The 11988-nt window shown below is 38.7% G+C and overlaps 1 long non-coding RNA gene across 1 annotated transcript; it reads right to left on the bottom strand.

The window, feature by feature from the left end:
• Positions 1-8442: 8442 nt before the first annotated feature.
• On the bottom strand, positions 8443-10240 carry LOC124799173. Its single transcript, XR_007016982.1, has 3 exons — positions 10057-10240; positions 8840-8886; positions 8443-8760 (listed from the first exon to the last, which is right to left on the bottom strand). It is a non-coding gene; the product is annotated as an uncharacterized LOC124799173 (long non-coding RNA).
• Positions 10241-11988: the final 1748 nt, after the last annotated feature.

Raw genomic sequence — 11988 nt, 5'->3', positions numbered from 1 at the left:
ATACTGGAACCAATCTGCAGACATGAGAATAGATCAAGACCAATCACAACAAGTGTGAATAAGACTTGGCGTCAGGCAGGGCTGTATAATATCACCGATACTCTTTAACCTGTATTCAGAACACATATTCAAAGAAGCCTTACTTGATGTGGAAGAAGGAATCTCAGCGAATGGGGACAAATTTTCTGAGACAAGCACGAAATACAACTTGGACATCAACACAAACAAAACAAAATTTATGATCATCAGCAGGAAGAACATTCGAGGTGTGAATCTGTATATCAATGGCACCAGCACAGAGTGAGTTTCACAGTACCCATATCTGGGCACCATCATTAACGAAGCATGGGACAACTCGCAGGAGATAAAGTGTCACATCAGAAAGGCGAGACGTGTTTTCAACTCTATGAGCTCAGCCTTCAAGAGTCATGATCTTACCATGAACACAAAAATGCGGCTCCTCAGGTGCTGGGTGTTCTCAGTTCTCTTATACAGTGTGGAAACATGGATCCTTACAAAGGCAACCACTGCCAGACTACAAGCCTTTGAACTCTGACTATACAGAATAATGTTGAGAATGTTGTGGACTCAAAAAATGACAAACGTCAAGGTTCTATGCCGAGTTAACAAAAGCCCAGAGCTGATCAACATAATCAAGTGTTGCTTCAATGTATCCTACAAGGAAAAATCAAGGGAAAGAGACGTCTGGGGCGAAGAAGAATTTCCTGGCTTGGCAACCTCAGATCTTGGTTTAATATTAGCTCTGAAGAACTGTTCTGCATTGCAACTGATAAAGACAGAATAGCCATGATGATTGCCAATGTCCGAAGAGGACAGGCACACTAAGAAGAAAAACAATAAGAAGATCTGTTAAGTGCTATTTTGATTGTATAATTGTGGGCTATTTCTGTAAAGTTATTCCGAGGTGAGGCAGATATTAGTTGTTACAGGAAAAGCCAGTAATATTGAAAACAACTAAAGCTTAAATTCTTATTTAGCCACTATAACCTCCATCAACTGCATAATGGTGGCCTCACCTGCCACTACATGTAAGCTCAGTATAGAGCTTCTCCTGTAGGCTCCTGTGGCCAGTCTGATGATTCCATGGTGTAATGACTCCAGCATTTTCAAGCACATTAGTGGATCCAAGTTGTAGACCACAAAACCACGTTCTAGACATTAGTACAGGAATGCAGTAAGAATATTACATAAAGCTGAGAAGCAAACAACTGACCAAAGACCTTTCTGGGACAGATATTCTTACACTTAAAAGCCAGCACATTTTTATAATAATATTTGTGCTGCGTAATATGAGGCAGTTAATAGTAAACTGTGAAATTCATAAACAAAATAATAGAAGTAAATTTCCAGACAATGAATACCAGCATGTATTTCATAAGGCGAAAGATGATCCACTACAGCCAAGTTCCAGTTCAAACTAATGTGTGTTGTTACCTTGCAGCACACACAGAGAAAGCCATAATGTATAATGTCTGAGTCAGCTGCAACAACTTGCTGTTAATGTCATGGTGGTGACAAGGGAGAACAACAACCCTTACTGATGGAAAAACCAACAAATTGTGTAAGTATAATGTTAAAAGCTGAGTACGTCTGTGGTGTGCAAATTACACTAAGACAGACAAGATTCTGAGATAGTGGAATTAATGTATCTATCACAAAGAAAAAGCATTGAATTGCACATGATAAAAATCTCATGGTGATATGGATAGATACTTGCATGTAATTTGGCAGCAATTTCTGAGATATTATGAACAACAAAAGGAAATGCTAACTTGTGAAAACTTAGCAGCTTCTGTTGGATGGGACTGGGTTTCAAGTTCAGCAAAGCAATAGAAAAACATTCTTCTGTCTATGGAATTTGCTTTTAAAATGTGCAAAAAGAAACAAGCTAAGCCAATCAGTTTTTAATTGCGATATATGTAGGGCGTCAGCAGACAGACACATAGTGTACGGCAGTGCTGCATTTATATCTTCAATTAAAATAACTTTATGATTGATGTTTTTGCAAGTCAGTGATACAGGCTGGGCATCAGCCAATGGCAGATGTTTCTTGGGTTCCATGTGCTCAATAGGTTGCCTGTCTGCTGGCGTAAGCAACAGAATCTTGCCAGACAAAGCATGCCATATAGAAACAATGTACTATTTTGTGTATGCACAATGACTGATTGCTTGACCATATGGCATACTGTGTTTGAGCTGGCAACTCCACTCACCACCACAGATATCTAGGACTTTTTTCTGAAAGCAGTCTTTTCATTGTGCCTGGCTGCAACTCAGTGCCTCCTCTACATGGTGAGCAGCAATCTATCCTTTTCATACGTTGTCGATCAAGAGTTATTTTAATCGACGTGCAGGAATAATGGAGTGTGCACTTACTGCATCCTCTTCATTTCTCACTTTTAGATAAGACAATGCCGGCACTCTGACCAGGTCTTCAGTTAGTGGGCAACAGCTGCCTACTGATTTGGTAACAACGAGTTTTTACTGAAGAAACAAACAAAATTGTGTTATGTGATGGGTGTGGCATAGGCATGAAGCAGCTGCATCAAGCCCACTTAGAACAATCACGGACTAAGGACTATTGTGCTCAGGAAGATAATTTTATATTCTAGTGCAAATATCTTTGATCGTCAGTAGACATAAGGCAGACAGTTGGAAATTCTCATAAATTAAAAAGAAAAAGAATGTCTTTATAGTCATTCCTTCAGTAATTTATCTGAATATCTGGACTGAAGGAGGTAAATTTACTTAACGATAACAGGTTTGCCACAAGTTTCCTCAAGTGAAATTCACTGATTTACAGATAAGTTTTAGCATTTTTCCCTGACAAACTTTGAGATCTGAAGGGTGAATAAAGAAGAGTATAAGGCGAGGAACAGTTGTGTAAACCAACAGTATAGGTGGTCGCCAATAAAATGTTGGTCCTACTACGTTCATTATCTTCATTTATTACATATTGTGTTATGTCTATTATTTTTGTGGTCTTGTGTATCCACCTACTTAGCTGAGTGGTAACTTGTTTGCCTACCATGCAGCGGGCCCTGATTCAATTCCCGTCGGGTTGGAGATTTTCTCCTCTCATGGACTGGGTGTTGTTTTGTCCTCATCCTTAGTTCACGATCACCGACATGCAAGTCGCCAATGTGGTGTCACGTGAATGAAGACTTGCAAGCCGGTGGCCAAACTTCCCTGGATAGGGCATCCCGGCTATAAATGCCACACAATCATTTCACTTTACAGGCACTGTGTGATTTTTCTTTTGAGAAATTTTTACAATGTACGTGCGGTAAGACAGTCGCAGTTCTTGAAATCTGTCACCCATGGCCTCTGTCCTGCCGAGGAACACCAGAGTACAGGGTATATGACGAAAATCTGCCATACACAAACAGACCCAGCCTCCAGGCAGATTGGTGCTACTAGATCTGATGGGCAGGGCCTGCAAATTAGTGGGAAATGAAAGACTTCAGATTGGTAGGCCCAATCCATCAGAGATACCCACAGAAATGGCCTGTGGTTTTGGTCCATTGTGGAAGTCCACTCATGTGGCCAGCTATTCACATATCACAGATACCATGTTGATGAAATGAGACTGCAATGATCAATCCAAGCAACAGATAACTTGCACAAATACTCTGAGAATCAATGCTAATGAGGATAGGTAGCAACTCACCATGAAGATGATCGATGAACCACAGAGAGGCACGTAGAAAAGAATATCACACTCTCACAACTAAATTTTCTGCTGTAGTCTTTGCCAGAAAACTAGACCGCACACACTTTCACATAATCACTCAGACACAACTCATGCACACATGATTGCTGTTGCTGCCCACTTCGTCAATAGTCTCTGAGAATCAGATCCAAACAAACCACTCAAGAAGCAGTGACAGTGCTGACTACAAGCTGAGGGGAATGGTAGCAAGGGGAGAAGCAGTAAGAATGAGGGAGCAGGGAAGCAGTACTCTGCTGCGCACAGTCAGTGACAATGCATGACATCTCAGTAAACAAACCATTTCATCTACTGACACAAAAGTGAGATTTTTCTAGCTTTCTTTTTTTCCTTCAAATTTCACTGATATTTCCCTGATTTACCTGACATGTATCAAATTTCCTGATTTTCAGAACTTGTGACAACCCTGGATAATGTTCATGTAAAAAAGGTTTTTATTTTGCACTTTTAGAGGTAAAATCTGTTCCATGCTGCAGCAAAACATGCTAATACTGTACACTTTTAATGTGATATACAACAAAAAATGTACAGATTTTGGCTTCAGCGGCTGCAGTCCTGTGTGTGCGGAACATCTGTGTGTGTGTGTGTGTGTGTGTGTGTGCGTGCGTGCGTCTGTGTCTGGGTATCTGTAATCTATTTTCGACAAAGGCCTTGTTGGCTGAAAGCTTATATTGTGACAGTTTTTTGTTATGCCTATCTGTGACTCAGCATCTCAGACATACAGAGTGCTCATAAAGTAAGTATCCATTTTCATTTTCCAGATGTGCTACAGCAAAATAAATATTATATTTAGAGAGAGTTGCTAATACTGTTCAACATGTCCACCTTCATTGGCTACACACTGTTCCCATCGCCCTGTGGTTGCGTGGAACACGCGCTTAAACATATGAGGGGTTATTAACAAGCATGCCTCTCGTATTCGCCGTTTCAGTTCATTCAAATGTGGCAACAGGATATCACCCTGTTGCAACTGTGGCTCCAAGAACAACTGCAGCAAGTCCAAGTAGGTTGCTCCAGCAATTGTCTTTTCAGTAAACATCGTTCATGAGACCAAGCCACACACTGAGTTTGGGAGCCAAACACTGACTTTGGGAGAGTCCCTTTGCCACCCAGTGCATTCATGGGGTTCCTCCTCTGCCCAGATCTGGCAATTGTGTTTGTTGACAATGCAGCAGACACAAAATGTCACCTCATTGCTGAATATAACATAATTCATCAGGTCCTCCTTGGCTACAGCCTCCAACAGGCCACGACACATAGCTGCTCGTGCCGCATGGTCTTCATCCTCTACCTGGTGAAGCACCTGGATATGATATGCCTCCTTCTTAAGGGTATAGTGAAGCACTTTCCACACTCGATTTTGGCATAGATAGTTCATGACTCAGCCGGTGGGTAGATGCCTTTGGACTTCTTTTGATAGCTTCCCTCACAAATTGTACAGATTGTGGGCTGACCGGTGGTCGCCCAGTGCGTCTCTATTCAGTTACAGATCCTGTACACGGGAATTTGTTGACAAGCTTCCGAATGGAAAGTCTTCTAGGGGCATCCTTCCGATACTTTCTCAGCATAAGTTTTGCCATGTAAACAATGTTGCAGAATTGTGATTCTTTCGGCAATTGTTAACACTGTGATGTCTCTTCACGGTACCTGTAACAGAAATAATCCATGTGTACATTTTCCACAAAATGGATACTTATTTCATGGGCACCCTGTATAGTGGGTAGCAACTTTCCTTTTCATAATATTGTTACACTCCATCCTGGATTTTCCATTGTTTGAAACAATGTGCATGTGGTATTAATGTGAACAAATGCAGTTTACCAAAACATGCTCCAACAACTATTCCAAGGGATATAGTGATTAGTGTGATTTTGACTCATTTCTCCTTACAAAAACTTATAGAGTTCTCTCCTGGATTCCACAACCTACATTAGGAAAACAGAAACACACACCATTCATACACACAAGCAAGCACATCTCATGCACACAACAGTCAACTCCAGCACCTCGGGTCGAGATGCTGAAGTTGGCGGCCGTGTGTGCACAAGATGTGCTTGCTTCTGTGTCATTTCCTACATTGTTGACATAATAAAATACCTCTTGTGTGAAACGTCAGTAGTTACTGAGGAACAACTTGGCAGAGAGAGAACTTTTGCAATGTGTTCAAAACTGATTTTCAAAAATCATAAAGTATGCCTAAGAAAGTCAGTTATATCCCACAAATCAATCTTTCTGCCTTGTTCTTGTAGCATGTAAACCGAAAACAAAATATAATTAGAAACCATGTCATTACCATTTCTCAAATTTCTGAGTAGAAAACCTCTAAGTTTATCAAATGCCATCTATGCATTGTATGCAGGCAGTCATAAACTCTCCCCTTAAATAATACTAATAAAGAATTACAATTGACAATTTAAGCAACTAACACTTTAAAATTTTGTTTTTCAGTATCTCATAGTTTTCATTTGAGGATAATTTTGTTAGTACACTTGGTGCAAGAACACAATGAACACCCTTATGCGATGTTACAACATCGACTAAATTGAATATGTTGAACAGTATGTTAGCTAGTGTGAACTGTGTGTACACAAGAATTGTCCTACTGAAGGAGCACATCTCCCTGACATAGTAGGCTCAATAGCAGAGTGGACTGAATGCATACAGTACTGTTCAACATACAACAGAATTAGGTTGTCATTATACTGGGTACAATGTTTGATCTAATTTGTGCTGTGGTTGCCAGCTAACCAACACCGACTACTTCTGCGATACTGCAGTACAGGCATGAATCTATATGCCACTGCTGCTCGCAACCAAAATACTGAACATATACATCATTCCTGAACTGCTGGTAATAACACATACCGGTAGTTGACACCCCACATCCAATGCAGCAATTCATAACACAACCTCATTATAATTCTGTTAGATGTATGAATCATAAACATTATTATGTCTAAAACTTTGTTTCCACCATTTTGCAATATATGGCAATTGGTGATGCGGGTGGATGGTTGTTAGCGTCTTACTAGAAACTTAAGCATCTGTAAACATAATACCATCAAAGTATTAGTCAATTTGTGATTGCATCATAAAGTTATTCTTGAATGAATATGTCAACTTACAAGCCCATTTCTCGTCAGTTGTGGGAGTTTTAATTTTCCATTTTAATATCAAGAAATCTGCACCTGAGGCTCATAAAATTCTGTGTAAGACCAACAGTGAGGACAGAATGTGGAGAGAATAACTTCAGTGCTCCAAGAATGGTGATTTTGATGTCGAAGAACATTATGGTGGAGGAAGAGAAGATTTTTGAAGCTACTAAAACTGACGGAAACAGTCACAGGAGAAGCAGCCACAGTACAACGATAGACAAGAAAAGATTATTTTGCAGCATGACAGTCATCAATCCATATCACAAAACCCGTCAAAAGATAATTGGAAATGTTGAATTGGGAAGTTCTACCCCACCTGCCATCTTCGAGACATTGCTCTGTCTGACTACCACCTTTTTTTATCAATGGCACATGTCCTGGCTGACCAGCGCCTCCAGTCATATGAACAAGCGCTATAAGTGAAGTGATTCAGTGGTCTCTTCAAAATATGCTCAGTTCTTCAGCTGGAGGATTCATATGCTGCCCAAAAGACAATAGAAATTATTGGCCAGTGATGTAGAGTTTTTATATGTTTTTCACGATTAAGCTTTAAACTTAGAGAAAAACCGCAGAAGCAATGGTGTCATCTAATACTATAATTGTTCCTAGAACTGTTGGTGTACTTCTAACAATCATTTAGAGGCATTTATTTTTCATTTCACATTAGCACAAAACAATGGTATTTCTTTATTAATTGTGTAGGAATAAAGGAGACGACTCACTGAAAGTCAGAAGCATTGCATTGTTGATAGGCACAGAAACAAAAGGTATGGAGCTTGGCTAGCTTTCGGCTAGCTGTAGCAAAAATATGCACACACCCTCACTCACATCCACATGCCTGTCTCCCTACATTGTGCTCAGTCAAATGCCTGCTCTTTACTCTTTGAATAAAGACCTGGCAGTCGACTGAGCACAATGTAGGGAGGCAAGCGTGTGTGTGCATATTTTTCCTTTTTTTTTTTTTTTAAAAAAAAAGAGTGCATTCCAAAACCTAGGCAAGCTCCATATCTCATGTTTGTGTGTCTATTGTCGAGGCAACGCTTCTGCATTTCAGTGAGTCGTCTCCTTTATCCTTAAATAAATTAATTTTCAACCAGAACTTTCCATACATTTCTTTACAGTTCACTTTAATGTCCCACCGACACAGAAGTTAATGGAATTTCAAAGCATATTATGAAAACTGTATAAAAGGATTCTGCTAATACACAATTGCCACAACTGCTAAACACTCCCCTTTACTTACCAAATACGTGAATAGTGATGCTTCCAATATAAGTGCCAGTTTAAAAGAAGAAAAGTACTGAATTATTACCAATTAATGATAAGTCTGTAGAAATTTATGGTTGTCAAATTTACTTTTTCTGGTTATGAATATACAAAAACACCAAAACTAAGGAGTATAAATAGGGTACATGAATCTAAACACACACACTAATCAAATTTAATGCCTTTATTGTAAAATTTCTTATTAAAAACATAAGTGCGATCCATTCAGTAAATAGATTCCAAAATGTAGACTACTTTGGCATCTCAGTTTGGAAAACACTTTCTTACAATGTGAAAATAAATTATTTTTTTATATATATTAAAATATGTAAACTGCATGAACTGAAGAAAACACAGGCTGCAGTAAACTATTTGTCAACATGAAAATATATAAATTGTTCCTTAACTAACTTATACATAACAACATAACTTTATTTACATCACTGAAAGACATTTCAGTTACACATTTTCATATAAATTGATATTTAAATTTTTTAAAGTCCTGAGTAAATACATTCAAAAGATTAGGACGTCTTTTTCAAAGCCACAGTATTCTCTAAATATTGGTAGACAAACAGCTACACTTTTCTGCAACAAAAAAATATGTTAGTTTCTGCGTGAATGTAAATGGTTGAAACAATATATGATCAAAGCAATGGTGACTTACTTGTCACTGGAGTTTGATCGAATGACAGGCATGGCTGGTTTTATGATCTGGAACAGGTTAATGCTTCTGTATATTCCAAGAAAGGCATTATACAACGAAAATAAGCTACTTTGCATGTACTTTTAAGTAAGTAACTCTTTCCTCAGTTAGCAGTTTCAAAACCCTACAGTAAAAAGCTGTCCAACAGAGCAAGGACATTATGGTGAATGGTCTACTGTGACATCCTCACCCTGCCAGAGAAACTGCATGTTGCAGCACTAGTTTTAGATCTGAAGATGATGTGTGCACAATATCAAAAACGGGTGTGTAACCTAGACATTCTTCGTTTCATTATACTAACAGTGGCCGTGGTTTCCCAAAGATGCAATGTCTTCAATTATACATTTCAAAACAGATTAAAAATACTAATATTATGTATCTGGATTCATTCATTACTACCGTGCCTAATTTCTTTGTGTTAATTGATAGGATACCAAATGACACTGTCACTAACAGGTCACAATAAAGTTACATGGTACTTACTACATGAAAGGCAGTACCTTTCCAGAACTATTCCAATTATGCATTTAGTTTATTCTGAGTCCACTGGCCAGGTCTGCGATTAATGTTTTAATAAAAGCCAAACAATTTACTTTATTCAATAAATATAAGGTGATCCTCTATCTTCAGAGGGATTTGTAGATTACTGCGATTCAGATTTTTTCCTATGTGGTCAGTAACATCCCTATATTTTCAAAAACAATTTCCATTGTTCGATTTCAACACTTTTGTTCTCCTACTTATGCACATACCTAAGGAACTGCATCATAATTAGTGTTGTTGGGGAGGAGGTTGGGAGATAGCTGACATAACATTTTTTTCTAATGACGACTCACCATCCAAGATAAGTTATTAGTGTCAATCTGTTGAGAATTCTTCAATGTAAATTCAGAGAGGGAGCGATTTGAGTTGATCTGATCACTTGCACCTATGATGTAAACTATGATATATTGATGGTGCTGTGGTTAACATGAAGGAAGCATCCTGAGTCTATGGAAGTTTCTGGAGAGAAGCTTTTCTTTTCTGATGCAGAACATACTTTATCTATATCAGACTACCAAAATCCTTGTCCACACACTGATAATATGCTGATCAATTTTGAATATAGTGGAGTTACCCAGTTTCAGAAATGGAAGAAAAAAACAATGCTCTAAAACACAGTAGTACAGCATACACACCTTGCTTTTTGTCTGGTTGGAGACAGGAGGAAGAGCAGTGTCAGTCAAATGCTGATGTGGAAGCTCATATGTAAAATTTGCATTCGAGAGTTTCATGCAGTCTTCTAGCGTTCTGATGAACGTATCACAAGTTGCTCCCAGTAAACTCGTTGCTTCATCTAATTTCTATAAGCAGTAAAGAAAAACAATAAATACGTAGAATACCACCCTGTACACAGAAATAAAGCAATACTATATGCACATAACCAGATAATTATTGTACACACAATAATGGTTTGCACTGGCACGTAGGATGAATTTTAGTTCTCAGTTCTTAAAAGTTAAGTATCTTTCACCTTGTTGAATATTGATTAACACACAAGCCAACATTACCAGAGTAATGTTTAGTCAGTCAATAATCACTTCAACTGATGAAGTTTCTGCAAAATCCATTTCTAAAAATGAACAACATGTGTTACATTACACCGGAAAACCACTATGAGGTGTATGTCAGTAGGTATGTCCCATCACGCTGCGCCTTACAGTTTCTTCCCATTTCTTTTATGTGCAGGGAGTGGAAAGAATGACTGCTTAAATGCCTCTGTGCACAATAAGTTTGAGGCGGTGGCTTCCACTGAAGCTGAGTCAGTGAGTCTCACTTCATCTGCTGGGAAACATACATGTCCTGTGTCAATGGGAGGGAAACGGAAAAGGGTAGGGGTCTATTAATCATTGGCAGGTCAAACGTACAGTGAATAAATTTACCCTACAGTGAAATGGCAGCAAAGGATGGGGAGGAACTTCAGGTGCATACAGTGTGTATGGATAAATGTAAACTTTCATGGTCTGGAAATGTAACAATTAATAAAATATCCCACACTATTATGTCATGGTTGAATGGGTTTCACATTAAAAACCCAAATTTCGTCGCCACCTGCGAAGAACATTTTCAGGGGATATCACAACTTTGAGTGTCTGATTCACACCCTGGCGTGCTACTGACTGCAGCAAAATTCCGTACATGCATGTTCCCCTGCAGTGATATGAAATCACATGCTTTGAATACCCGAGTGCAAGTGGCTGTTGTTGGCTGCTATCATCTGCTGTTTCATTTTTTCAAGATTTTTTCGTATGCAGTCAGTAACATCCTTAGTGAAAGTCAGATTTTTTATCAATCATGTAACAGTTCTAAGAATTTTGTCAGCTGGGTCTCTACTCTGTTTCCTACATGTCTGCAGATCTAATAAGTTGTTAATATTACTATTATAATTGGTAAGATTCAAACCACTACTGCATTTCCCTTGTTAGCGGGGAGTACGACAATACCATCACCACCATACAGATGTTATATGGCATTCCTCTTACTCATAGTTAAATTAATTTCTGGACGCTTTGCATGCAACAATATTCTTATAGCTTCTACATGGATTTCTTTAGCTGTAACTGTGTCCATACTACAAATGCCTGCTTCTTAAATTTGATAAGTTGCAACCCAATCTGATGAACTACCACTTAGCCACTTCCAGCATGGTTATCAAATTATTCAAACTTCACCATCTGATGGCAAGAGATTTGTGCTTGCCAGGGGTGGAAAAGTAGCCAGTGTAGAAGCAGACATCCAGTGCGGACAGGGTTAAAGCCAAAGAATCCTGTGTAGAAGCTGTAAGAGTATCAGCTTGAACAAAGCCTCCAAAAAGTTGTTTAACTGTTCATGAAAAGTTATTTAACTGTCGATGAGAGGAATGCCATAAAACACTTGAATGATGACAATATTACTATCATTCTTCCCGCTGACAAGGAAAATGCAATGGTAGTTCTGAATGCAACCGATTATCGTAGTAGATTAATGACTTACTAGATCTGCAGACACATAGGAAATGGAGTAAAGATCCCACCGACAAAGTTCTTAGAATTTTTATGCGAATGAATAAGTTCTTTCCTGAACAGAGCACT

The sequence above is a fragment of the Schistocerca piceifrons genome, chromosome 1 (genome assembly GCF_021461385.2).
Source record: "Schistocerca piceifrons isolate TAMUIC-IGC-003096 chromosome 1, iqSchPice1.1, whole genome shotgun sequence".
Classification (NCBI taxonomy): domain Eukaryota; kingdom Metazoa; phylum Arthropoda; class Insecta; order Orthoptera; family Acrididae; genus Schistocerca; species Schistocerca piceifrons.
The sequence above is the reverse complement of the archived record's forward strand: the minus strand, read 5'-3'. Positions and strand labels throughout refer to the sequence as shown.